The sequence below is a fragment of the Desmodus rotundus genome, chromosome 13 (assembly GCF_022682495.2).
Source record: "Desmodus rotundus isolate HL8 chromosome 13, HLdesRot8A.1, whole genome shotgun sequence".
Lineage (NCBI taxonomy): Eukaryota > Metazoa > Chordata > Mammalia > Chiroptera > Phyllostomidae > Desmodus > Desmodus rotundus.
This window is the reverse complement of record NC_071399.1, coordinates 55,330,981-55,357,742: the sequence shown is the minus strand read 5'-3', so window position 1 is coordinate 55,357,742 and position 26,762 is coordinate 55,330,981.

Here is a 26,762-nt window from a genome sequence, read left to right as displayed (position 1 = left end):
TACAAATGAAATCTGTGACCTTACTCAGGAGCAGAGGGGCACTTGCATCACAGCGACTGTCAGAGCAGTTCTTTTGAGAGCTGATTTTGCAGAAATTTTTAAAAAGAGGATGGAGGTAAGGGCCTAAAAAAGCAAAACTGAAGTCTGTTTTCAGTCTTGTTGCACAACTAAAGTCACTAAATGTGTTCACTTTGGGGGGTAAGGAGGCATGTTTCTCACAGTCTTGGCAATTATTTGATTAAAACAGCTCATTTTAGAGCCAAACAGTTTAAATCAAACGTCTTCTGTAGCAAAGAAAAGCAGCCCTGAATAAATGTACCATTTGCTTTTGTTGATTTTTTTATCTACTTGAAACAATGTGAAGAGAATTTAGTCCCCTAGATTTGTTTTCATGGAAACATTTGCTTTACATATGCAAAAGCATCTCCCTGTAGCATGAATATGGCATATTAATCTTCAAAGAATCCATGCCTTTTTATACACCATAACAGCCAAGTCTAAAATGAAAGCTTTCAAGTTTATTGACTCTGGAGCTATTTTGATATTTTTCCACTCTGTCGTAAATGCCCTTTTTCTAATTCAACACTGGGAATAAAAAAGCAAATTCTGTCAGCATAAGTCACCTAAGACACAACATCTGTGCTTGTCTTGCTCATAGTTTTCTAACACCCCAGATATTCAGAATAACTGAACTTACTGGACCCCTACCAGGTTATCTATCTCGGATGGCTGCTGTGCTGTAAATTCATACTGAAAGCTATTATATTCTCTTGAATTGTTGCAGCTCCCCAGATAAAATGGAAACTTTTCCACAGATTTCCCTGTCAACTTCAACCTGGAGATAGGATTTAGGAAGTTGTATATACCTTAGTCTACTGACAGAGAGCAATTTCCTCGCCATCTTCAGAACACCCTTCCTCAAACTCAGAATGAAAAAAGGAGCACACATATTCTGGTAATAAGGCTTTGCTATTACAGGTTCAGAAAGGTTGTCTTTAGGCTCTTTCGTCTTTTAAAGTTCTGATAAGTTGACTCAGAAGTACAGCAGTTTCTTGTTAAGCAGCCTTCTAGCCATCTAGTATAGCAACTTGGCAGTTATCGTCTCACAGACACATCAGTTTATGCTCTAAATCATTCACTTAGAGATTTAAGTTTGAGCTTATCAGAATAGAAAATAGCTTCCACATTATATTTGAGAAAAGCTAACATCTCTTTGAATTGATATTTCAAGGGGTCTTAGCAAATAGGTATCACAGTAGACTCTCAACCCATTCTGAATGCAGGTGTTCAAAAACAAACCCAGTTCAATCAAATAGTTTCTTACTGATTGACTAAAATGGAGTTTGCATTGGATAGAGTGTTAAGAACTTTATTTATTAAAATAAATAAAAGCAGGGCAGAGAAAGGAAAAAAAGGAATGGGTGATCAACCTTCCCAGATTGCCTAGGATGCAGGGTTCCTGGATGTGGTAGCTCTAGTTCTAAAACTGGAGAAGTCTTGGGAAAACCAAATGAGCTGGTTACCCTAAATCATTTATGTTACTTTAAAAAATTAATTAATTTAATTTTGTTCATTTAATTTTATTCAAGCCTTATGGAAGTATGATTGACAAATATGTATATATTCAAGTTATACAACATGGTGTATTTTCTTCAGCATGGTGTTTTAATATACATTTTGAAATGATTACTACTACTCAGGTAATTGATATACCCACTATCTATCATAATTAACATTTTGTAATGTATACTTAAAGTGGGCTACTCTAATTCTTAATTGCCCTCAAAAGTAACTCTACCCCTACTTTTTAAAATACACTTCTAGGAAAAATTGTCATTTACCTCTTCAGCAAATAAACTGCCTGGCATGGAATAAAATAATATTTTCTTTTATTGAATACCAATTCTGCTAATAAATAAATGTGGTTAAACCCAGTTTGTCTTTTTTTTTAATTTAAATGTTCTCAAAAAGAAATTTTCAAATAAAATCATTGCTAAGGATGTAAAGGGCATTCTAGTTGACACTGGTTTAAGTCCTGACTCTTCCACATGCCGATGGACACCCACACTTCAGAATCCAGGGTGACTAGGAAATACCAGCTAGCCCTGTCTACTCTATCAGGTTCCTAACTGCATAGTGGAGAAGATGTGCTTGAATGTCACTTCAAAATAACATTTAAAAAATGAATATTTTATAGGCTATCAGTTTTGACAGTAAAAAGTAAAGATTTAACCATCCCTGTTGCTATGGCCTCAAGGTACATTTGTAGAAATTTAATAAAAATAGTTTCCACAGGTAAATCTTGGGCAACAAAAAACAAAGCAACATCTGTGTCACAGGAAACTCTAAGAGAGTTAAGTCTTCACTGTTTGACCTGAAAACTACCACAGCTTGTTTGAATTTACATGGCCACCTGTCACAACTGTGCTTGAAATTCTCCTAAAACAGCAGGAGTTTGACACATAAATAGAATATGCAGGATTTAAATTACTGGAGACTGTGAGGCCACCCTAATGAATGTGAAAGTTTTCAAAACGCAAATGACAGACCTCAGAGTCTCCTAAAGCCAAGTAATCCTCCCTGTTGACAGCTGCCTAGAATTTATATAAGGAGGTTAAACACTAAAATGACAATATCATCACTGGATTTCTAACAAAGTTAACTTGTATTTATTAATAAAATTACACTCTTAAATCTCCACTTTGTAGATACACAAATCATTGGCCACTGGTACATGAAGATTATTGAGTCAGTTTTTCGCATGAGTGTGGCAGGCAGTCGACTGGGCAGTGCAAAGAGTAGCTTTGCCTCAGACATTTTTCTTAAATTTATTAGTGGTCTTACCATAACCAACAGTGGAGCCTGAACTCCCACAACACATGAAGCCATCCCTTGATTAAAATGTTCCTCTTTCAAAATACCGCAGAAAGTTGACAAAGTCACTCATACTAAATGTGAATTAGTTTAAGACTTGCCTTTTTTGCTCTCCATCCTCCTTCTGTCCTCTGAAATACTTCACAGCTCCTGGGGATGATAAAACTAATACTTTAAGAGGAGGGCATGAGCAAGAAGGAGGAACTATATAATTAGTTAACTCTATCTGAGAAAGCTGTTTGTAAAATTTCCTGTCATAGCCTCCATACCTAACTACTTTTCAGAGATATACTCCAAGTCCCCCATCCAGTCTCAGCCTTGGCCCCCTCCTACACTAAACATCTCTCACTCTACAGTGTGTTGCATATTGAACTTCATGACTTTCCTTAACACTTATTTACATTTTATCTTGGCCCAAGTTTTAATTTCCTGAAATGCATCTTTATTTATTTCTTTGCCTCCAAATCCCTTTTTTCCTTTAAAGACAAAGCCTGGTATCTCTTTTGACAATAACTTCCTTTGCAATCCTTTCTTAACTCTTTCATATTTATTGCTTCACAACTGATTGTTAAATGTAATAAATTATCTATTTAAAATATTAAAAACACCTAATAAAATACTTATAATTGTATTATGCACATACTCTGTATATACACACATATTCTTAAGTCTTCTGTAAATTCACCACACAAGGAACATAACTGTTTACATTTAGTTTGTATCCTTCCAACAAATATGTTTGTTTTTCTTTGCTCCTTGATATTGCTCAGGTTGATTGCAGACATACTGTAAACACTCTTTTAATTTATCTGGGCTTTGAAATGCTTTGTGACTCACAGAAGTTAAGCTAGAAGGAGACTTGGGAATCAAAGAATCCAACTACTTATTTTACAGATGAGTAAAGTGAGGATGAGAGATACTTACCGCCTCACCCTAGATCACGCATCTTGTAAGCAGCAAGTTAAAATTTGATTTAGGTCAGGTCAGCATGTTCAGTTGCATAGACTGTATAATACACAGGAGATCTTGAATATTAACCAAGCTGTGCACCAAGGCTCGGTTCTGCATCATCTGGAGAAAGGGACACAAAATCACCATCCACTTATGAGGTACTTGTAGGGCTTTAAGTGCCAGTGGTAGCAGGAGTTGGAGAGGAAGATAGCAATGAGAGAGTGTTTCTAATTCAACTGAAGGCCCTGTGTTGGCTAGTGATGGGCCCGAATCCAGGCTTATTATTTCCTAACCTGACGCTTTTTCAGGGCTCTTTGTTTACATTCCATCTTTTTCCCTAATGTGACATATTTTAAAAATTACTCCCAGTTAAACATTACTCTGACTTTTATAATATTTTCCACAAATATATTAAAGAAATTCACCCATATTCCATGGTTAGTAATTTCTATAATCATACTATGAAAAGAGGGCATAAGCGTTAGGTGATAATCATTAGGTGTTGATTGATTATTGGGGCGCACACTTGGACAGAAGAGCTGATAGCAGGTCAGTAATGAGCTCTTACAATTATTAGTCATGACAATGATCTTCGTACCCCCTCCTGAAAATCCAGTAAATTGCCTTACACTCTGCTAGTATTTGTTTAAATTAGTTCTTATACCACATAATAAGAAATGCCAGTGTTTGAAATATACATTTCCATAAAAGCAATAGTGTAATTAGTTGTACCTTATATTAATAATAATTTTGATTAGCCAAATTAAAATATTAGTAAGTGAAACATTTATATAAATTAGAGAAAAATGATAGCTTGGGGTCAAAAGCAAAATCTTGCAATTCACAATTCTTTATTCAAGTCTGAACTGTGCCAGTGATATTTACTAATTGTGTGATTCTGAGAAAACTTATCTGGAAAATGGAAATGATAATAGCACTGTCTAGGGCTTTTTCAAAGTTACAAAAAGTAAAGCATAGTGTGGCATATAGAAAACAATAAATGTTAGCTATAATTATTGAAGTTCTACATTCATAATTTACATGTAGCTTTTATTTTCCTTAAAACATATAACTCTTTACTAATAACCATAAGACTTGTTTAAGGATACTATAATAAATAATTAAGAATAAATAGTCTCTCCAAAAAGTCATATTTCAAAAGGTTTTTACTTGGAGGTTTCCATTTATGTAGGTGAGTGATATAACCTTTTAATTTTTTGAAAGTTGTGAACTAGGATTTCATTCAGAATATAAGAGAAATCACTATTTGTTTTGAGATCATTTAAAGGTTAAAATATAAATACCATCATGGAAATGTTTCAGTAATTTTCTGTACCTCAAAATGAAACCAATTACACATTTTCCAAAAAAAAGAAAAAAACATAGTACAGTCTGTTGAAACTGTATTACTATATCTTCTATAAAAAGCAAAGCAAAAAACATAATAATTCATGTGAGAATTCATTTTTGTCTGGAGGAGGTACAATCAAGCACCTCACTGAGCTTAATTACTTTGTGAACAGGCATAAGGATGAATAAGAGGATCAGTACATAGTAGCAGCACTATTCCTCTTATAACAAGTTTAGAGGAGGAAGTGTGGCAATCTCCCTTCTCCCCTAAACTGGACCTTGGAAAATAGATGATCTCATTGTGCATTCAGTATAGAGCCAGCCTTCCTGGAAAAATCAACATTAGCAAATTACTACTCCTTCTCTATTGAGGAGATATGAGTTGAAATGCTGGAGACCTCCTATCCAAGCACAAACCGGGTTTGACCCTGTGTTAGCTTCTGACACCTGACAAGATTGGGCACACTGAGGTGAAATAAAGGTTCCTTGAAAAATTAAGAACAGAGTTACCATGTGACCCAGCAATCCATTATCTGGTCATCTACACTAAAATATTTGAAAACATTTATTCGTAAAGCTATATATACCCCTATGTTCATTGAAGCATCATACCTGGTGGCCAAGACATGGAAGCAACCAAAGTGTCCATCAACAGATGATTGGATAAAGATGTGGTGCATATATACAATGGAATACTACTAAGCCACAAGAAAAGATGAGTCACTGTGGAAAACAGAATAGAATTTCCTCAAAAAACTAAACATGGAACTGCCTTTTGATACAATGATTCCACTGCTGGGATTATACCCTAAGAATCCTGAAACATCAAATTAAAAGAACTTATACACCCCTATGTTCATAGCAGCATTATTTACAAGAGCCAAGTACTGGAAACAGCCTAAGTGCCCATTGGTAAATGAGTGGATAAAAAACTATGGTACATTTATACAATGGAAAACCACACAGAAGAAAGAAAGAAGGAACTCCTACCTTTCATGACAGCATAGTTAGAACTGGAGAGTATTATGCTAAGTGAAGTAAGCAGTGTAAGGCAAATACTGTATAATCTCACCTATAAGTCAAACCTAATCAACAAAACAAACAAATGAGTAAAATAGAACCACAGGCATGGAAACAGGGAACAGAATGGCAGTGATGAGAGGGGGAGGGGAGGGGGATAAGGGGGGAAAAAAGGGAAGGGTCTAGACAAGAAACATGTATAAGTGATCCATGGACATGGACAACAGGGTGGGGATTGACTGTGGGAGTGGGGGAGGGTGGGTGGGGCAGTGGAGAATAATGGGGGGAAATTGGGACAACTGTAATAGAACAACAAGAAAAGAAAAGAAAAAAGATGAAATAATGCCATTGGCAACAGCATGGTTGGATCTTGGGAATATTATGTTATGTGAAATAAGTCAGATAGAAAATGTCAAGAACCATATGCCGTCACTTGCACATGAGCTATATAACTGAAAGTAGCAAATGAACAGACAAGAAAAACAAGCCAAAGCTCATAGACACAGACAACACTATGGCGGTTACCAGAGAGAAAGGAGGATGAGGAGAAGATGGTAAAGGGTAAGGGGGTCAAACATACGGTGGCAGAGGAGACTTCAGGTAGTGAACAAACAACACAATGTACAGACAATGGATCATAGAATTGTATGCCGAAATCTATATAATTTTATTAACCAACCTCACCCCAATAAACTTAATATTTTTAAAAAGTGAAAAAAAGAAAGGTTTGAGAGAAAACACACAAGTACTCCATTTACTAGCTAACTAAATTATTGTATATTCCTAACTTGGAAACACTTTTTGTTATATAATGGAATGGTTCTTGCCAAGTGAAGAAAGGAAGGATCAGAACAGTATTTTGAAATAATACTTTTGTGTAAAATAGGAGGGAGAAAAACAAGAGAAGTAGATTTGCTTATATAAGCATAAAATATCCCCAGAGGAGTGTACAAGAAACTGGCACTATGTCTGCGTTGGGGAGTCAGTGGTTGGAGCACATGCATGGCGGAAAGACTTCACTGAATATCCCTCAGACTTTGAATAATGTGACAGGCCTGCTTATTCAAAAGTAAATAAAATTAAAGTAAGAGTGGAAGATACTTTTACACTTGTTCTCAAACCACATCAGTTTTGATGTAAGCCACTGCCTATTGCCTCTTGTCTGTTCTTTTCTAAATACGAAATGGCATATGTCTCACAGGATTTCTATACCATTACCTTATATCACAGTATCCCCTTCTAGTAACAATGTCACCTTTCAGAGGCCTCTGGAAACTGTATGTAATTCAAGTATTAAAGTTGTACAAAATTTCATATCAGATACCTAATATTTGCCTATGCCTTTCAGCCAGATGTTTTATGAAACTCTCTCCTCTTCTGAAGACACAGAGCCAGGGTCTTCCTAGACCTTGAACTGTGATTTATTTTCTCTTTCTTAGTTTGACCCACTTCTGCATCTTGGAGACAGCTAACTCTACGCCCTTGAGGATGAGAATAAATAAAAGCTTGCAGGCTCTTGGAATATAAATTATAAGAAAGTGAACAAGATTAAGTGTGGTATAGAAAATCAACTTCCTTTTTCATGATGCAAGCTTTTAGAAGTCTTCCTTTTGTGTTTTTCTAATCTATGGATCAAAGAATTGAGGTATTGAGGCAACCTTTCAAACTGTGTGCTATTTGTCCATTTCATAATATTTTGGATAACCATTTTTAACTTTTCACACAAAGAGTCTGTTTAGAATAGGAGAGAATAAATTCTTATCCTAAGGCATCTGGGAATGAGGGGAAAATTCCAGTTATTTATTATCTTTCCCCCAAAATCAGTGTGTGTGTGTGTGTGTATGTATTTTAACTTGAACATTCATGGAAATTTTTGCAATCTACATCACAAGAATGTGCACCAGTATTGTTTGATGACTCCCCTTGATCTGTAGCCTCCAACACTGTATACTTTAATGACAGGAATTCACACATGCCAGTATGATTTTGCATCAGAAATAATACATTATATCATAAAATAATAGCTACTAATATATTAACAATTTAAAAGGTCTTAGACACATTTTTTATTTTGTAAAACCACATGATATAGATAGGGTAAGTCAGGGACCATTTACTAAGTACATACTCTATGTCAGTTATTTTCCATTTGTTACCTAATTGTCACAGTGAAACTGACACATCACTATTATACCTCCCATTTTATTGATAAGATTTTTTTAAGTATATTTTTTGATTATGCTATTACAGTTGTCCCATTCCCCCCCCACTCCACTCAATCCTGCCCACCCCCTCCCTCCCACATTCCCCGCCTATAGTTCATGTCCATGGGTCATACTTATAAATTCTTTGGCTTCTACATTTCCTACACTATTCTTACCCTCACCCTGTCTATTTTCCACCTATCATCTATGCTACTTATTCTCTGTACCTTTCCCCCCCTCTTCCCCTCCCACTCCCCTTTTGTCAACTCTCCATGTGATCTCCATCTCTATAGTTCTGTTCCTGTTCTAGTTGTTTGCCTACTTTGCTTTTGTTTTTGTTTTAGGTGTGGTCGTTAATAACTGTGAGTTTGCTGTCATTTTTACTGTTCCTATTTTTGATCTTCTTTTTCTTAGGTAACTCCCTTTAACCTTTCATATAATAAGGGCTTGGTGATGATGAACTCCTTTAACTTGACCTTATCTGAGAAGCACTTTATCTTCCCTTCCATTCTAAATGATAGCTTTGCTGGATACAGTAATCTTGGATGTAGGCCCTTGCGTTTAATCTTGGGTAATGTAATTATGATGTGCCTTGGTGTGTTCCTCCTTGGGTCCAGCTTCTTTGGGACTCTCTGAGCTTCCTGGACTTCCTGGAAGTCTATTTCCTTTGCCAGACTGTGGAAGTTCTCCTTCATTATTTGTTCAAATAAGTTTTCAATTTTCTGTTCTTCCTCTTCTCCTTCTGGCACCCCTATAATTCGGATGTTGGAACGTTTCAAGATGTCCTGGAGGTTCCTAAGCCTCTCCTCATTTTTCCGAATTCTTGTTTCTTCATTCTTTTCTGGTTGGATGTTTCTTTCTTCCTGGTCCACACCGTTGATTTGAGTCCCAGTTTCCTTCGCATCACTATTGGTTCCCTGTACATTTTCCTTTGTTTCTCTTAGCATAGGCTTCATTTTTTCATCTGGTTTTCAAACAGATTCAACCAAGTCTGTGAGCATCTTGGTAACCAGTGTTTTGAACTGTGCATCCGATAGGTTGGCTATCTCTTCGTCGCTTAGTTGTATTTTTTCCAGAGCTTTGAAGTGTTCTGTCATTTGGGCCTTTTTTTTTTTTTTTTTTTTGTCTTGGCACTTCTGTTACTTTAAGGGGCGCAGCCTTAGGTGTTCACCGGGGAGGGGTAACGCTGGTCGCTGTGCTGTGACCCTGTACGTGGGGGAGGGGCCAAGAGGAAGCAATGGCGCCCGCCTCACTCTCCTCCAGATTTCAGTCTTTCACTCTGATACCCACAATCAAACTGGGCCCCTCTGGTGCTGGTTCCCCAGTGGGCGGGCCTATGCACACTCCAGGCCCCTGTGGGTCTCTCCAACGACCTCTCCTGTGAGGCTGGGAGTCTCTCCTGCTGCCACCCCAACCCCCACAGGTGCTTTCAATCAGAGGTTTGAGGCTTTATTTCCAGGAGCTGGAGCCCTGGGTTGCACAGTCTGCTTCGCTCCCCGCCGTTCGCCCAGTTTATCTGTGTGCGAATGTGGGGCCCTGGGGTGCTACCCACTGCTCTGCCCGCCCTGCTCTCCGCCACTCTGAGTCCGGCCCTCTTGGTTTATCTGTGTGCGATTGTGGGGCCGCAGGGTCTGCTAGTGGTCAGACTGCCTGCCCCCTTCGTCCCACACTCCGCCAGTCTCGGTCCGCCACAGCCACGAGAGTCCTCTCCACCCTGGTGCCGGTCTCTGCCCCTCCTACCGGTCTGGATGAATGTTTATTTTGTATTTCCTTGGTGTCGGACCCCCTTGCCCTTAGATTCTCTGTCAGTTCTGGTTGTGTGAGGAGGCGCAGTGTGTCTACCTACGCCGCCATGTTGGTTCTAGATGAAGATGTTAAAGGCACAGTAAGTAAGTCACAATTCTAATTTGCAGGATGGAGGATTTTATTGGGCCATTGACCCATCATGGATAAGGAGTCCAGTTAAGCATAGAAAGTTTGGAGCAACACCCTGTGTCAGACAGCTGTCTTCTGCAGTGGCTCAGCATGACAGGTAGTTCACAGCAAAGGTGAGAGAGTGCAGGCTCAGTTGGCCCCAACAAATGTGTGTAGTATGATTTGTAAAATAACACAGTTGTGAAACTGGGCAACCAAGATTCTATATGTTCATCTCTACCTTGAAATCTAAGTGCACTCATAGATTAGTATCAACACTCTGTCTGGCAGCGAGAATGAATATAGGAAAATATTCACTAAGGAGATGATGCTTCAACTCAGATTTTAAAAAAATGGAAGAGACCTTGTCAGTCAGACAAAATGGACAACACAAGCTGCAGAATAAAGAGCGTATGAAAGATATAGAGTTTTTAGAGAATGTGTTCTGTAAGTGCTGAGTGAATGAATACACTAAACAATATGACACGGTAGGAATGCAAGTGTGATTGGAGGAAGGCTGGAATGGATGTAAGTGAAACATAGGAAGGAGTTACTTGACATAGGGTTTTATATGGTTATGCCACCATGTTTGGGGTAGGAGCTGAAGACAATGGGACCCAGTGTTGGACTGCAGCAGGAGAATAAGCACTCAGATATGTCTATTTTAAAGATTATTCTAAAATTAAGTGTGAAAATCTGATTGCACCGGAGTAAAATAGAGACAACAGGCTACTCAGAATTTATTAGAGTAAATCAGGCAAGAAGAGTCAAGGATGAATGAAGACAATCACAGTGATAAGGAACAGGGGTGACTCCATGGATACAAAAGTGGAGTTGTCACGGCTCGATAACTTGTATCTATCTTCAAGGAGAGAAAGAGGTTACTTGCCTGGGAAACAGCTATTTCCATTACTGTGAATAAGGGAAAGGGGCATAATTATCCCCTTCAGAATGTAAATCCTTGGTCTTACAAATGAATTGTTACTTAAAGGTAGCATCATTGGCATTTGAAAAAGCTATTTGTAATTTTACATTTGAAATTTATTTTTGCTTGATTAGAATCATTGTATTTATCATTCTAATCAACTTTAAATATGATGGATTGTTCTTACTTTGCTCTCTCCAAAGACTGAATCTAAAATCATATTCACATCTATTTAAGTGAAGAATAAATTTTTCTAAGTTTAATGTTGGAAAAATTCTAAGTAACTCAGTTCTTTTGTTCACCAGGATAGATTAAAAAAGGAGGGGAAAGTCTTTCCTAAAGTTGTCTGAGAGAAAAACAACTTCACAGATTAAATCATGCTTTCATTTAGATCTAAGAGGAAAGTTATGATAATTTGTCTCCATGGAGGCAGAGCACATCTCTGGGACTTAGGCTTTGTTGGCTTGTTTGCTGGACTTTTTTTCCATCTGTTCATTTGCTATTTATTTATCTGTGAATAGATAATTATCCCCTCACCCTTTCTGTCCCTTTACTGTTAATGTTCTGCTTTTGTCAGATTTGTTTTCCCTTGATTGTTTTCTTACTGCAATCATCATGCAAAAGTGTGATACATTTTTCATTTAATTATAATTTTCTTTATCATGCAAATTTCAAGATTAATAGTGGCACATGCAGATAAGAAAAAGTGTCTTTAGAGTTTTTGTAGCTTTACCACATAATGACACATTATTTAGACTTAATCACTCAACTTTTTTTACAAATACATATTGAAACAATCAGAAAAAAAGTGAAATTATCATTTTGTTTAAAAAAATAAGTAGGGACAAACATTAATATACAAGTTCCAGGGAACAGAAAGGGTAGGACCCAAATACTCACAATGTTTCATTGAGATATATTTCTCTACTGAATTAAAATCCTAAAATATTATTCAATTTGCTTTTTATGTCTGAAAAAAAATGCCCTTCTGCTGTTGAGATATCAATTAATATTGAATCAAGAACTCTAAAACCCATAAACATTTCAGACATGAAAAGTGTATTTCTCTGGAACTTACAGAAGTTCTTCAGGCCTTTCTGAAAAACTAGTTTTTAGGTATTCAAAGGTTTAAAGGGAATTATTTAAATATCATGATAGAATGATCAATGAACATTATTATTCAATTTTAACAGAATAGTTGGAGATCAATTGAAAGAGATGGTTTTGAAACCACTAAAATTGAGGAAACTGATATAAAAAGTTGTTAATTTAGGTGTGAAATGACACTGTCTATGGGGCTTACCAGCTACACCATCCATGCAGAGAATGTAGATTGTAATCCATGGAGAGCTTCATGACATAGATCAGTATAAAAACGGCAGACCAGGCATAATATTTTATGTAGCATATTGTATGTTTTCCAATGCTGGTGTAAAAAATTACCACAAATGTGGTGGCTTAGCAAAGAGATTTTTATTATGTTACATTTCTATAGTTTAGAAATCTAACAAGGATCTCCAGGACTAACCCAAGGCACCAGCAGGGTTGTGCTTCTTTCTGGTCTGCAGAAGAATATGTTTCCTTGCCTTCCCAGCTTCTATAGGCTGCCCACATCCCTTGGCTCATGACTGCCTTTCTCCACCATCTTGCGTAGCATTACTCTGACCACTTCCACCTCCCTCTCCCACTTTGAAGTCCCCTTGTGTTTGCCATTGAGTCCATGCGGATAATCCAATATACTCTCCTTATGAAAGTCAGCTGATCACAACCTTAATTTCCATATGCCACCTAAATTCCTCCTAGATATTAATTTAAGAAATTTATAGGTTACTAGGATTAAGACATGGACATATTTGGGGCTGGAAGTTTCCATCACTGTGTCTGAAACACATTTCATTCATTTCTCAAATTGTCAATTTTGTAATTACATGCAAATCATACAAAAGCTCATTTAATGTTTTATGAATTGACAAAGTATTTCCAATTCATATAAATTTGGCTTTAAGTAAATATTATAGGATTAATGAAAATTACCATTACCTTATTCTTAAAATAACTAATAAGAATAAGGAGGTATAATATTTATACTCATATAGTTAATGACTTTATATTTTGATAATTGTGTGTGGGGGAATGAAATCTTTAATACCAACTTTTCCAATTATTAAAGCAACATAAAAAATTGTTCTTTTTTTGTCAAAAAAAAGTTTAGTAAAGCCTTGGCTGGTGTAGCTCAGTGGGTTGAGTGCCAGCCTGCCAACTAAAGGGTCATCAGTTCGATTCCCAGTCAGGGCAAATGCCTGGGTTGTGGGCCAGGTCCCCAGTAGGGCGAGCATGAGAGGCAACCACACATCGATGTCTCTCTTCATTTCTTTCTCCCTCCCTTCCCTTCTGTATAAAAATAAATAAATAAAATCTTTTAAAAATATTTAGTGTAATTCTAGCATCTGATTTAGAATTTTATATTCTCTATGTATACAAATTTATATCTACATCTATATCTAATATCTATGTCTATATCAAATATCACCTCACATCCTTAGAGATTATGTCATGCAGATTAGTACTTTGTTAATCTTGATTTTAAGCACTCTGGTTTTAACATGGGAAATTTACACAGACAAGTGTGTGTGCATGTGTATAATTGGTAACTTGGCTTTCTTCAAAATAATAGTTGAAATAATATAGTCAGTATATAGTGTCTGTGCAAATATCAAGTGGCATTACTATTTAACTGGGGTATATGGGCCAAGTCTACATTATCAGTACAATGAGACCTAGAAAAATGGAGACACACCATAGATCTATAGTTGTATAATTTTATTTATAAGGATTTTGCTGAACATATGTTGAAGCTTTTACCATATCATCTTTATAAAAAGCTATAGATTTCATTCCTTTAATTTTCCATTCCAAAAAAAGCTTTACCTCCCATGAGTCACTGGTATATTTTTCTTTTACTGTCAGTGAATCTTGTGACTGTTCAAGCTTTCTTCTTTCCTTGGTTTCCAGGGATCAGAGAACTGAATTTTATGTTGACCTTCAGCAACTGAATAAAATATTGTGTTGTAAATCTTTCTGTCTTATTTTATCCTAATTTACTTGACCCTCATTTTCATTTTTATGTCTTCTCATATGTGTGTATATATAAGCCATATTAAATTATATGAAGAATACATAAACATATTATCTTAAAATAAACTTGTAGAATTGAGTATGTTGACAACTCAGATGAAAATTTTAGGATAAAAGTAAATTAAGTAGACTGTGGAAAACAAGATGGAGTACACTCAAAAAATTAAAAATAGAACTCCCCTTTGATCCAGTGATTCCACTTCTGGGTATATATCCTAAGAATCCCAAAACACCAATACAAAATATATATATATATTTTCCACTATGTTCAAAGCAGCACTATTTACAATAGCCAAGATCTGAAAACCGCCTAAGTGCCCATCAGCAGATGAGTGGATAAAAATGCTGGGGTACATTTACACAATGGAATACTGCTCAGCAGTAAAAAAAAAAAGAAGAAACTCTTACCTTTTGCGACAGCATGGATGAACCTGGGTATATTATGCTAAGTGAAATAAGCAAGCCAGTAAAGAAAAAATACCACATAATCTCAATTATGTGTGGAATATACTGAACACAATAAACTAATGAACAAAATAGAAAAAGAATCATAGATACATGGAACAGACTGACAGCTGCCAGAGGAAGGGTGAGGGGAGGACTGGATGAAAGATGGTGAAGGGATTAACCAAAGAACATTTATCGATGACCCATGGACATGGCCAACAATATGGGTATTGACTGAGGGAGAAGAAAGTGTGGAGTAGGTGGAAGTGGGAAAAGGGAAAATAAAGCTGGAACAACTGTAATAGCATAAACAATAAAATAGGAATAAAAATAAGTAAAAAGATATTCCTGAAGAAATGTCAAACTTTTTTATTAGTTTATCCATAATTTGTAAACAATAATTTTGAGGCGGATTTATAGATCTAGAAGGAGAGCAAGTATTAAAAGGTGTGGGAATTCTTTTTCCTATAGAATTTGAGAATTTGATTGCCACAACAGTCTGACTTACAGAGTATGCATGGAAGTATTAATTACCTTAAATGAATCCTTTGGATGAAATGGTTCTTATTACTTTGAAAATATTCATCTTTCACTTATCATGACTCTTTGCTGACTTTATAGTTTTAATATTGGTGGAATAATACATCAGGTGTATGAAAAATAGATTTTTAATATTCTCTCTCAGAATATAACTAACTTTCTAGCAAGTTACACACTTTTTTGAAAAAAATAAGCAAAATCTTATAGGAGATAGCTGGAAATTGTCACATATGTATACTTGTTATGTGAATATTCATCCTAGTGGGTACTATTTCAAAATACTGACAAATAGAGGATAATGATTAACCACAGAGCACTTAAGAATTCTCTTTGGTTTAGTAGTTAAAATGTTTCCTTTAGGGAGACCTATATCTTATTCTCAATGCCATTATTGACTGGTAGATCCAGCATTCATTACCAATGTATCTTGAATGACAGCCTCATTAGGCTTTTGTTGGGCACCCACAGGGAAATTAATTCCCACACTATGTCTTGGCTTCCCAAATTTCTTAATATATATTAGACTTGTACTATGTAAATAGTTTTAAGTTTTTCAAGGAAATATGTTTGGTGAGGGCAAAAGGAAATATAAAACACATGATATGATCAAGCATCAAAAATATATTGATGTTGCCATGTGTTGAAAATAAATAAGAATTTTCAACCTCTCAGAAGACAAGTTTGTATGATTTCTCAAGGTCAACCAATGTCCCACACACTATCTTTTTATAAAACAAATGTAATCAGTTTTCTCCATCACTGCATAGGCTTTAAGAGCAAAGTCTCTGTTTCTTTTTACTCCATTTTATTTACAAATTGAATTTTATCAGAATTGACTCAAATACTAAATTCATATTTTTTCAATCATATTGAAGGAGCTTCTTTAAGAACTTCACCAATTACCTCCTCCAAAAATTTCAAAGCCTCAACACAATGAAACATGCAACAGAAAACCTTACTTAGCACATTTTTCTCTTTTAATGTAAATTGAATGGGACAAATTTTATGGTCTAATTTGATTTTTCCATGCTCTTACTGACACAGTCACAGTCTCAAAGGGGTTCATCACATTGAATTAGTGCAAACCAAAGTGAATTAAATGATAGGCATTGCAGAAATCCTACTTCAGATAAAACCCCACAATTTTCAATAAAATGATATCTACTTTCTTGCCTATTATTTTCGCAGAGAGACAAATAGTAGGCTTTTGGCATTACACTTGAGGTCTTAAAGTCAAAAGTTCTATTCTTGTTTAGTGATAGATTTTGAAATGAAAGCAGAGGAGTCTGGATTTCAATGACAATTATCATACGATATTAGAAAGGTTCTTGAAAACCCAGAGGCAGGCATCCTTGCTTATCTTGTAACAGGACTAGCATCAGATCTGATGAGTCATGCTTTAGCTCAAGGCCTTATGACTACTGTCACATGGATTCTTATTCAGATCTTTAAAGCAAGAACACCTACAACCTGGTTATTATATGGTGGAATTATTTAAACATCCAAAATATTAAAATAACATAGTTCTGTTTGAAAGATGAAGTCAGGCATCAATGTGTAACAGATAGCTGAGTGAAATCTATGGCAGAGATGGACCAAGTGAATTCAGGATAGATAACTACACATCTTTCATTATTTTTAGTTTTTTCATTTTTATGTGGAAGATTTTCCATAGTATATGATAGAAATTAAGTTTTACTGATGATTAATTATAAGCTAATCAGTCTTTCCATTTTTCCAAACAATGCAGGAATCTTAACAGATTTTTATCTGATTAGAAACTATCCTTTCACACCTGGCCCACAACCCAGGCATGTGCTCTGGCCCTGACTGGGAACAAAACCAGTGAGCTTTTGGTTTACAAGATGATTAACCAACCCACTGAGCCACACCAGTCAGGGCAAATAAGCTTAATTTAAATCATTTAAAATTATTTATTTTGTTTGCTTTTTTCTTTTGTTGATTATGTTCCAGTTAAAGGTGAGATCATATGGTATTTGTCCCTCACTGCCTGGCTTATTTCACTTAGCATAATGCTCTCCAGTTCCATCTATGCCATTGCAAAGGGTATAAGCTCCTTCTTTCTCTCTGCTGCATAGAATTCCATTCTTTATATAACCAGAGACATTGAAATTAAGAACATTGTAACAATAGCCACAGGGGAGTGGGGAGGGGATAGTGGGGAGAGGGGTCTATCTATAGGAGCTACTATAAAGGACACAAGGACAAACTCAAGGGGGAGGGTAAAGGTGGGGGAGGGAGGTGGGACTGGCTGGGGTGGGGTGGAGGGAAGGGGAGAAAATGCAGACAATTGTAACTGAATAAAAATAAATAAATTTTAAAAAATAAAATAAAATAATTTATTCTTCTATCTACTAATTTCTTCTAGGTTGTTTTCTGAAATTTCTTTGAAGAAATGCATTCTTTGTATTTCTTCAGGCTAAAGTCTGTGGTTGGTAAAATTTATGCATTTTTGTATAGTTAAAGGCATATTGATTTCACCTTCACTTTTGAATACTAGCTGTGACTCATGAAGTTCAGCACTTTGGAGATAGTATTTCATATGTCCTCTTGCATCTATTGTTTCCAATATCATCAGTTTCTCATTTCTTTATGGTAATTTACCTCCTCTGTAATACCTTTTAGCATTTCATCTTTATTTTTGATGCATTAAAGTTTCATCAAGCTGTGATTAGGGTGTGGGTTTTCTTTTATCCATCCTGCCATCAGTCTCATGCCTTGTTCACATTCTTTTTTTTAAATCCTCTCTGGAGGACATGCTTATTGATTTTAGAGAGAGGGAAAGGGAGGGAGAAAGAAAGGGGGAGAAACACTGGTGCGAGAAACATCCATAGACTGCTCCTTGCTAGCACTCCCTGTAGGGACCAAACCAAAACCTATGTACGTGCCCTAACCAGGAATGAAACCCATGACTTCTTGGCATATGGGATGATGTTCCAACCAACTGAGACACACTGGACAGGGTACCTTGCTGATATTCTTAAAATTCTTGATACTTATTTTGTCTAATATAGCATTTTATTCTTACTTCTCTTTACTTCTTTAGATTTCTTTAAAAAACTCCAAACATCTGGAACTATTTCTTGCACTTTAATTTTTATTTCTCTCTCAGCTCCTTGACAGGAAAGTGGACTGAGCAGAAAGAAAATGCCCCCTCTCACTCCAAACATATAAAAGTGCTAAATGGAATATTTTAAGATATGGAAGTGAAAGGTGACTTTTCTTACAGTCCAGAAACTAAGAATAAACATATAGACAAACTGGCAAGCAGCAGCTGCAGCCACACATGTCAGAGGAGCGACACGGCCGCTCATAGATGCTAGTTCTAGAATTGTAACATATCGTGTTGCAAGAGCAAGATGAGTAGAAAATTGAGAGTGGCTCCCTCCATTAAAAAGCAGTCAGGAAAAGACTGTGTTAACCATAGGCAGGAAGTTTTTTTTTCCCAATAGTATATGTTTAAAACACATTAAAATAGAGAGCTCTTCAAACCTAAGACTAAATAGCTTAGTAATGGAATCTGAGAATGTGTTACCTATGTGTTGCAAAATGTGTGCACTAAGAAGCAAATGTAAAAACTGATGTATAATCATGGAATGTCCATGCAATCATCTATAATCCAAGCTCTTTAGGGTTAGACTTGCCTGACACTACCTGCAAATAGTTTCCGCAAACAGGGAGTGAAGAGACAGATGATAAATCATTTCAGAAAGTAAAATGCTAAGGAAGTGCACAGACTGAACGAATTATGGAAGTTGAAATCTAGTGTAGTTGTGGAGATAAGGCCTGAGTTTCTATCATAAAAAAAAATCTAAAAGTGCAGCACTTTAAATCGCATGCTAGCAAGGCAATTCTGACATATGCTTGTTAAGACTCCCAGGTTCCTTCCAGCTTGTGACTCAGTGGCTCACACTGGATCACAGTTGATTGGAGCTCCGTGGTCCTGAGAGGCTCTTTCCTACTAGAGAATACTTGAGGGAAGTCGGCTTTGGGATCAAGTAATCACAGGCCTTGGACACCCAGACCTGTTGCTTTATCAACAGTAAAATTTCCTAAGATGATCATAATTTACTGTTGCCTCTTCTAGGCTTATCCCTTGTTCTCTCCTTCAGTGATTGCTACCCTCCCACTCTGGCTATCGTGAACTAATAATTGTGTTTGAAAAACAATATCTGGGTCCCTTTATTTGGTTGGCCAGGCTTAACAGAAGGCCTTTGAGAAAGGTTTTAGGTCCTAATATTTAGAGGAACAGGAGTAATTGGGCCCTCTAGTTCTGAGTTACTACAAAGATTTAGGGTTCATTTATTCCAGTTTCCCCTCCACATTTGACCAAGCTTACCTATGTTATAGAATATTTGCTAAGAAAAGTAAGGTGCAACGAACAAAAATTTCTGGCTTTCTAATAATTTCCCTTTAGAGCTACGTACAGACTTTCACTTGGTATGTGGTCTGACTTCCAAGTCACTGGAAGCAACATTGTAATAGGTTATGTCCATAGCATGACAAGAATGACTGGCTTTTACAACCTGCTGTGTTTCTCCTTTACCTTCCATGGCTTGTCTTCTATATTAACACTATATCTTTTAGATATTTCTAAGAAATCTTGTTCAGGTAAAAAAAAAATCCCATTTTAGTATGGTAAAGTTAAAGTTACTATAGTAAAAATATCCAAAATACAGTAACTTAAACAGTATAAAAATGTATTTCTCATGTAACAAGCTAGTATTCCAGTTTGCTGGGGTCTCTATTCCACATGGTCATTCAATGGTCCTATTTCTTTTCATTCGTGTTTCTACCATTCACTTAGGTGTTTGCATTTACCTGATTTATGAAAACTGGATCCTCAACATTTAGTATCCAGACTTGAGAAATGTATACCACCATTCATAACTTCCTGTTAGTAGAAACTCAGTTACATAGCTCTTCCTAACTGACAGCAAGGCTGAGATATATTATTTCTAGAAACATGAATAGTCGTGTTTCTGTTTAATTTAGTGACTTTATCAATAAAAGAAAGAAGGGGAGAATTGATACTGGGCCACTGTGAGCTGTCTTCACCTATAATCTAATGAAATTAAAGCAGTCTTCAAGAACTTTAGAATAAGTATGATTAAAATGTTGAAATAAGTAAAAGAGAACATAACATAAAACCAGGAAATTAATAAACAACATCCAATATGAAAAAAATTAACAAAATCCAATATGGAAAAAAATCAAGTAGAAAGCCCACTGGTATAAATTTCAGACACTTAAATTTAAAAAGGTACTCAATAAAAAATGTTAAAAAAAACAATGATAATAACACAAAATGTATGCTGTGTTTACTATTGTCTATTGTAGTTTTAAGTGTTTTACATATATTAACCTAATAAATATAGGCTAGATCAGAAACAGCTAAAAAATGATTAGTGAATTGAAAGTCATATAGAATACAGTATAGGGAGGAGACAGATGGAGAACAAGAAAAATAGAATAGGCGATGTAACAGAGTTTTTTTAAAATTCACTATATAACACTAATAAAGTGGTATTAAAACTTACTGATTGGTAGATTTAACTGTGGGCAAAGCAAGAAACTATATTTCATGAAAGTAACAAACACCACTTCCATAAAAATTTAGTGCTAATTCTATCTTCTTTCCTCTCTGCTTTCCTGATTCCACTTCAAATTCCTATTCCTTCTAAATGAGTTACCCAGGCATGGAACTCACTCTTCTCTTTTTCTCTCTTGATGATCTCAGCTACTTTTATTATTTCAAATGTCACTTCATATAAATCATTCCAAACATATATCACTAGTCCTAATTTTTTTATTAAGTTTTTGGTGTTATTTCAAACATTTCTTCAAGAAACTTTAATATATTTTCTCAATTAATGTAAAATCCATTACTCTGCAAATGAGACTAATCCTTTCCCTAAGAAGTCAATTTAGTTATTCAGTCTTTTCTGTCTTTCCATTAAGGGTCACACCTTTCTTCAATTAGGCAGTTATGAAATCTTTCAATCATTCACTTGTGTAGTAAGTGTATATTTAATAGCTATTACTAGTAGGCATCAGTGATAAAATGGAAAATGTGTAGGTTAATATACCTATACATGGATCTTAACATTTGTATGCAGAAAAACAATACATTACATAATTATGCATTGTGTGTTTGTGACTCTGTGTGCATGTATACACACTGCACAGAAATGAACAGTGTGTTGTGATGGAGATCACCAGGGACAACCACAGGGCTGTTAGGGAAATCTCTTCTATAAGGGGAAAATTTAGACTAGCTGGATTTGCCATAGAAAGATCCCAGGAAGCATGCTGATGGAAGAACACAAAGTCAATACAACATTTTGACATGAGAAAGAGCATTTCATTCTGTTCTAGGAAGAGAAAGAATAACTGTAGTGAGAGGAAGAATGCATGGAATGAGTTGGGAACTTTGTCAGGGCCTCAGATATAAAACCTTAAATATAGAATTTAGATTCAATTCTTAGTACAAAAACAGGCCTGTCCTTGAGATTAAAAGATGTGAATTATCATCACCTAAAGATTGGTAATATGTGAAATTGCCTTGGGAGATCATAGATAGGGAATAGCTTAGGTCAGACACCCTACTTCCTTTGATATTGAGTGGTCAAAGTGGAGGATCTCCAGTGGGATGGTGGTAGTTGAAAGAGGGTTCAGTAATACAAAATGATACCAAGGAGAATTTTATGAAAAATGCAAGATCTCAAGAAGAGAAGCAGATGAATCTGATGCTGTTGAAAGTCCAGGGCTCAAACCAAGATCCTTCTGCCCAGTGCCGTTCACACCAGTGTAACAAGAATGAGCTCAGTGGAGTAGGAGCTTTATTCTTTGATCAAGGAATGGAGAAGAGGGAGATCATGCTCTAATGGCACCCTCTCCCTGATTAGAAAGGAGCCCTCTGTATTTATCGCCTGTGGCACAGAGAGAGTAAATTCTTTTAGGGAAGCATAATCATACTTCTGTTGTGCTCGGCCCTTTTTTGCAGGGGCATTTTTTGCACATGATGCCCCACTGCCACTTAGTTTTTGCACTCAGCAGTTTAGTCTTTGTGGTCAGGAGTCCCTTCCAGTTCTTGTAAGCAAGTGTAATTAGTGACATCCTTTACGTATTGATAAATTGTAGGGTCCTTTTGATGATAGCCCAGTGACAAAGCTAAACCACTGTCAGCTAAATGACAGTTTACTGATGACCTGGACAAAACTATACATGGCAGAGCAGGATGCCATTGTTTAAAGTATATAAATTGTATCTTTAGTAATTAGTCATATGAACATCTTTCTAAAATGTGTTTTTTTCTATTTTCTTAAATTAAAAAATCAAAATAACTGGAATTTTTTCCTAAAGCTTCGATCATCATTAGGTATATAACTCTTCATATTCCTGCAATTTGACATTATGGAGGTATGTGGGGCTGTTTATACTCACTGCACCTGCAGATGTGTGTATGTGTGCCTGGCTGTGTGATGGCTGTTTGTTTGGTTTTTAAAATTTATTGGCTTTAAAGATTTTTCATTCTCCTCTCTTAATTTTGGACTACATGAGTTACATAGCATGACTTCTTGCTTCACTGCCTGATTACATAAATATAATCTTGATTAAAAACCAAAATAATAAATAAATAAACTGGGTTCAAGTTTCAGTTAATAAGTATAACTATGTGTAATTTGTTGAAATAAGAAGTTAAGGCAAGTTATCTCATCAATAAAAATCCCATCCCATCTTTTCACAAAATGGTTGCGAGAACAAAATAATGTCTATGAAAGCAGCAGTAAAACCATAAAACATTATGCAATTATAGACACTGGTATTATTAGATACTGAAAATTGCTATTCGAGAAACTCCATCCCTTAATTTACTTTTTGTAATCTTCTGTGAGATAGAAATTTTGGTAAAGATTTTCAGTATGAGTAATCTAAAGTAGAAGAATGCTCTTAGGTCAGAGGAGTTCTTGCTTTGTGTTAACTGCAAAGGTTATTTGGGTCGATACACCCTCTTCTTTTCCTTTATGACAAGGCTGTTAGGTTGCTAAGGTCACCTCTAAATAATATTTGGAATGAGGCTTTATTCAAGCTTTGATGAATATTATGTAATAAGACTTACAAAACGTGTATGGCATGTTTGCCTTTCATTGTGCTATTAAGTCTTTTTATTTAATTTCCAAGATGTTAGTGAAATAAAGAACAAATAAACTATATCAGTGGCAACCATTGTTGAAATATTGATTTTCTTATTCAAAATACCAAACTCATGGGCTCAGGAGTTTTGTAGTACAGTTTGCTACTCAAGAAAATAATAGTTCAATTTGCTAAAAAGAGAAAAATTAAATTATCTAAATGATTTTTGGAGTCGCATATAATGACACATTTTGTTTTCAAGCTTATTCACATAAAACTTTAGGTGTTCCTACTAAATGGATATTTTAAGGTATAGAAATGTCATTATGATCCAGTACTTAAATATGAATTTCAATTTTACATAGTGGGTAAAATAAGCACCTCTTGAATGATCTCCTAAATATGGAATAAAGTAGACCAGAGTTAAAGTTTAGAGCATCACAAAGTCAAAGTGTTAGCATAGGTCATTAGCCAGTTATTAACAAAGGAAGAGAGTAAAGTGAGTCAGATATTAAGAAGTCTGCTTGATTCACCAGGAAGCTACAGCTTCACATACTCCAGGGGATCAAAGCACTTCCCCACCAAGGGAATTAAGACCCCTCCCTCCCTCATATAGGGAGGAAGGACCAATCTCCCTGGTCTACTCACCCAGGTTATGGGGAAAGGTAAGCACTTGCCCAAAGGGAGACAAGATGGTGACCATAGAGGCCTGTTAGTCTAACCAGGGAAGGGAATAGATTGGTTAAGAGGTGGACTCATTAGAAGCCTGTGAAAGCTTGGAAATTGATTGGTTAGTTTGAAAAAGCAGCTGGTCTATCCCAAACCTAATATAGTATAATCCCAGCTAACAAAGCCTTTCTCTCTCACTCACCCAGTAATACACCCCTGTCCTATTCATTTGCACATTCTCTCCAAAGTAACCACATGGGTCTCGCAGCCACCTGAGGTCCATAGCAGGCTACACAGGCTCCAAAGGACTAAGCTTTAACATGAAATAGAAACTTTGGTCACAAGCCTTTGTTTGGATATTGATGAAGACAAGATTAGATTTTTTTCCATGGTGGGATGAGTGGAGGTGAAACACTGGAAACCCTGGGGCAGCCTTCCACCTGAATAAATCTTACCAACCACAGTCTATGGTATGTGGGTCTATTGAATGCTTGCCTTGCAGTCTTGTGAAAGACCACAATTTCTGCCAGTGGCAATAGATTTTTATTTCTCACGTTGCATCACTTCTTGACTTTGTAGTATAGAAATATCTTTAGTGACTTGTATTTCAGAGAAAAATAAGCTAAGACTCTATTTTCTAAAATTATTGAAGCCATTTGTCCACTGACAACAGTATCAGGTCTGCAGACAGATAGTAAATTCCAAAACATGGTAATAATTTTGAAATCCTTATTGCAAAAATTGTTTGAAGGGTAAGTATTTGTATGACATTAAGAACTTCTAGGTAAATATGGCCACATTGTAGCATAACAAAGTCTACAAAGTAATATTACTTAGGGAACGCACATGTTCCCTTAAAGGGGGATTTTATTTTTTGATTGTTTTTGTTTTCTCTATACTATAAGAAGACTCACTAAAAATTAGGCTTTTATAAGTTTCTACCATAACTGAATTAATGTTTGGAAATAGGCCAGAATCATATGGCAATCTTTGTAAGCTAACAAAATTCAAGATTGTGAAGAAAATTGGACTAGTGGCTATTCTGATCTTAATCCATTCTTAAAAACCTCACTGAGAAATGACTGTCATGTGTGTGAAGAATTTTAACAAAATCACTAATTTGAAGAAACTGGATCTCTCATTTATCTGGTTTTGTTTGATTTGTTAAAGGAAAGGACAAAGACATAACTGCTGAAGAATGGGTAGGGTTTGTTTTGAGAACACCTTAGGTACTCTGACACCAACCTATTTAGAGGCTGAGATTATGATAGTTTAGAAATAAGTGGAAAAAGATAGTGGAGAGGTAACAATAAATGTTGATTTTATCTTCCTAGTATTAAATAGTACTTTAATAATTCACTATAAATTCACACTATTCTCTGATATATCCTTTAAGCTTTGGCATGTTATTCATCTTTTAAAAGTGTGAGAACAAAGCCACAATTTTTGGAAGATCTGGGGAAAACACACACCAACTGATACCATTTACCTTGTACTCACTAGGGAAAACCTGCATCAAAAAGCATTTTAAAACATCTGTTAAAGTTTATCAATTTAGACTTGACAAAATAAATGTGCAGATGTGGTTGTTAGTTTTCATATTTTATTTTTTAAGGTCATTGATTTTATATATGAATATAGTATATAATATTATTTTACTAGAAATCAGGATATGTATTTGTATTCCCATAGAGCTAAATGGGGCTTAATAGCTTTTGTGGGTATTATATCACTAACTTTCCTGTCAATTCTACGTAGTACCAATATGAATAGTCATTACTTATGTTCATTTGAGAGAGGGGGTAATTAAGTAATGAAGAACAATAATTACTTTTACAAGATAAATGTGGCAAGTAGAAAATACTTGAAGGACATTTTTAATATAATTTATATTCAGCCATAGGTCTTTAGTTGCTATAACACGAGAGTGAAAATTTCCCTTAAGCTATATTTTTCTTCAAGGGGTAGAATGAAGCATTCTACATACTGAAGCAGATTTGTAGATATTTCTCAGATGGAAAGTAAGGTCAATGTCTAACAAGGCTATTTAAGTGGAAAAAGAAATACAAATAGTAAATAATTCATAATTTGTAGAATAATAAGAAATAAATCTAACAATAAATTTACTTCTCTTATAATTATAAAATCTGAAGAAATATGGATAATGGCAAAGTTGAAATTAAAATTGGTTGAATTACTTCAAGGTAAACAAGGTAAAATGCTAACGTAAATTATTTTCCAGACTCTAATTACTTGTTTAAAAATGTCAAAGCCTATGTAGTAAAAATGTTGAGATGTACAATAGATTATAATAAAATTAACTTGAAACTTTAGATAATTTCCTTCTCTAATTCATATTTAATTCTCTAATAAACATCCTACATATCTATAATACCACTATTTATACAAGGGAATACAGCCCTTAAGTAAATTAGGTTATTCACTAGAGGCTACTAATGATATTATCAGGGTAAGATTGTTCTGAGTCTTAATCCATCACTCTTCCCAGTACATCAGATAGACCCTTAGCCACCAATTTTCCACCTTTAAAAACTTTTCATTCAAGGCCAAAAGCA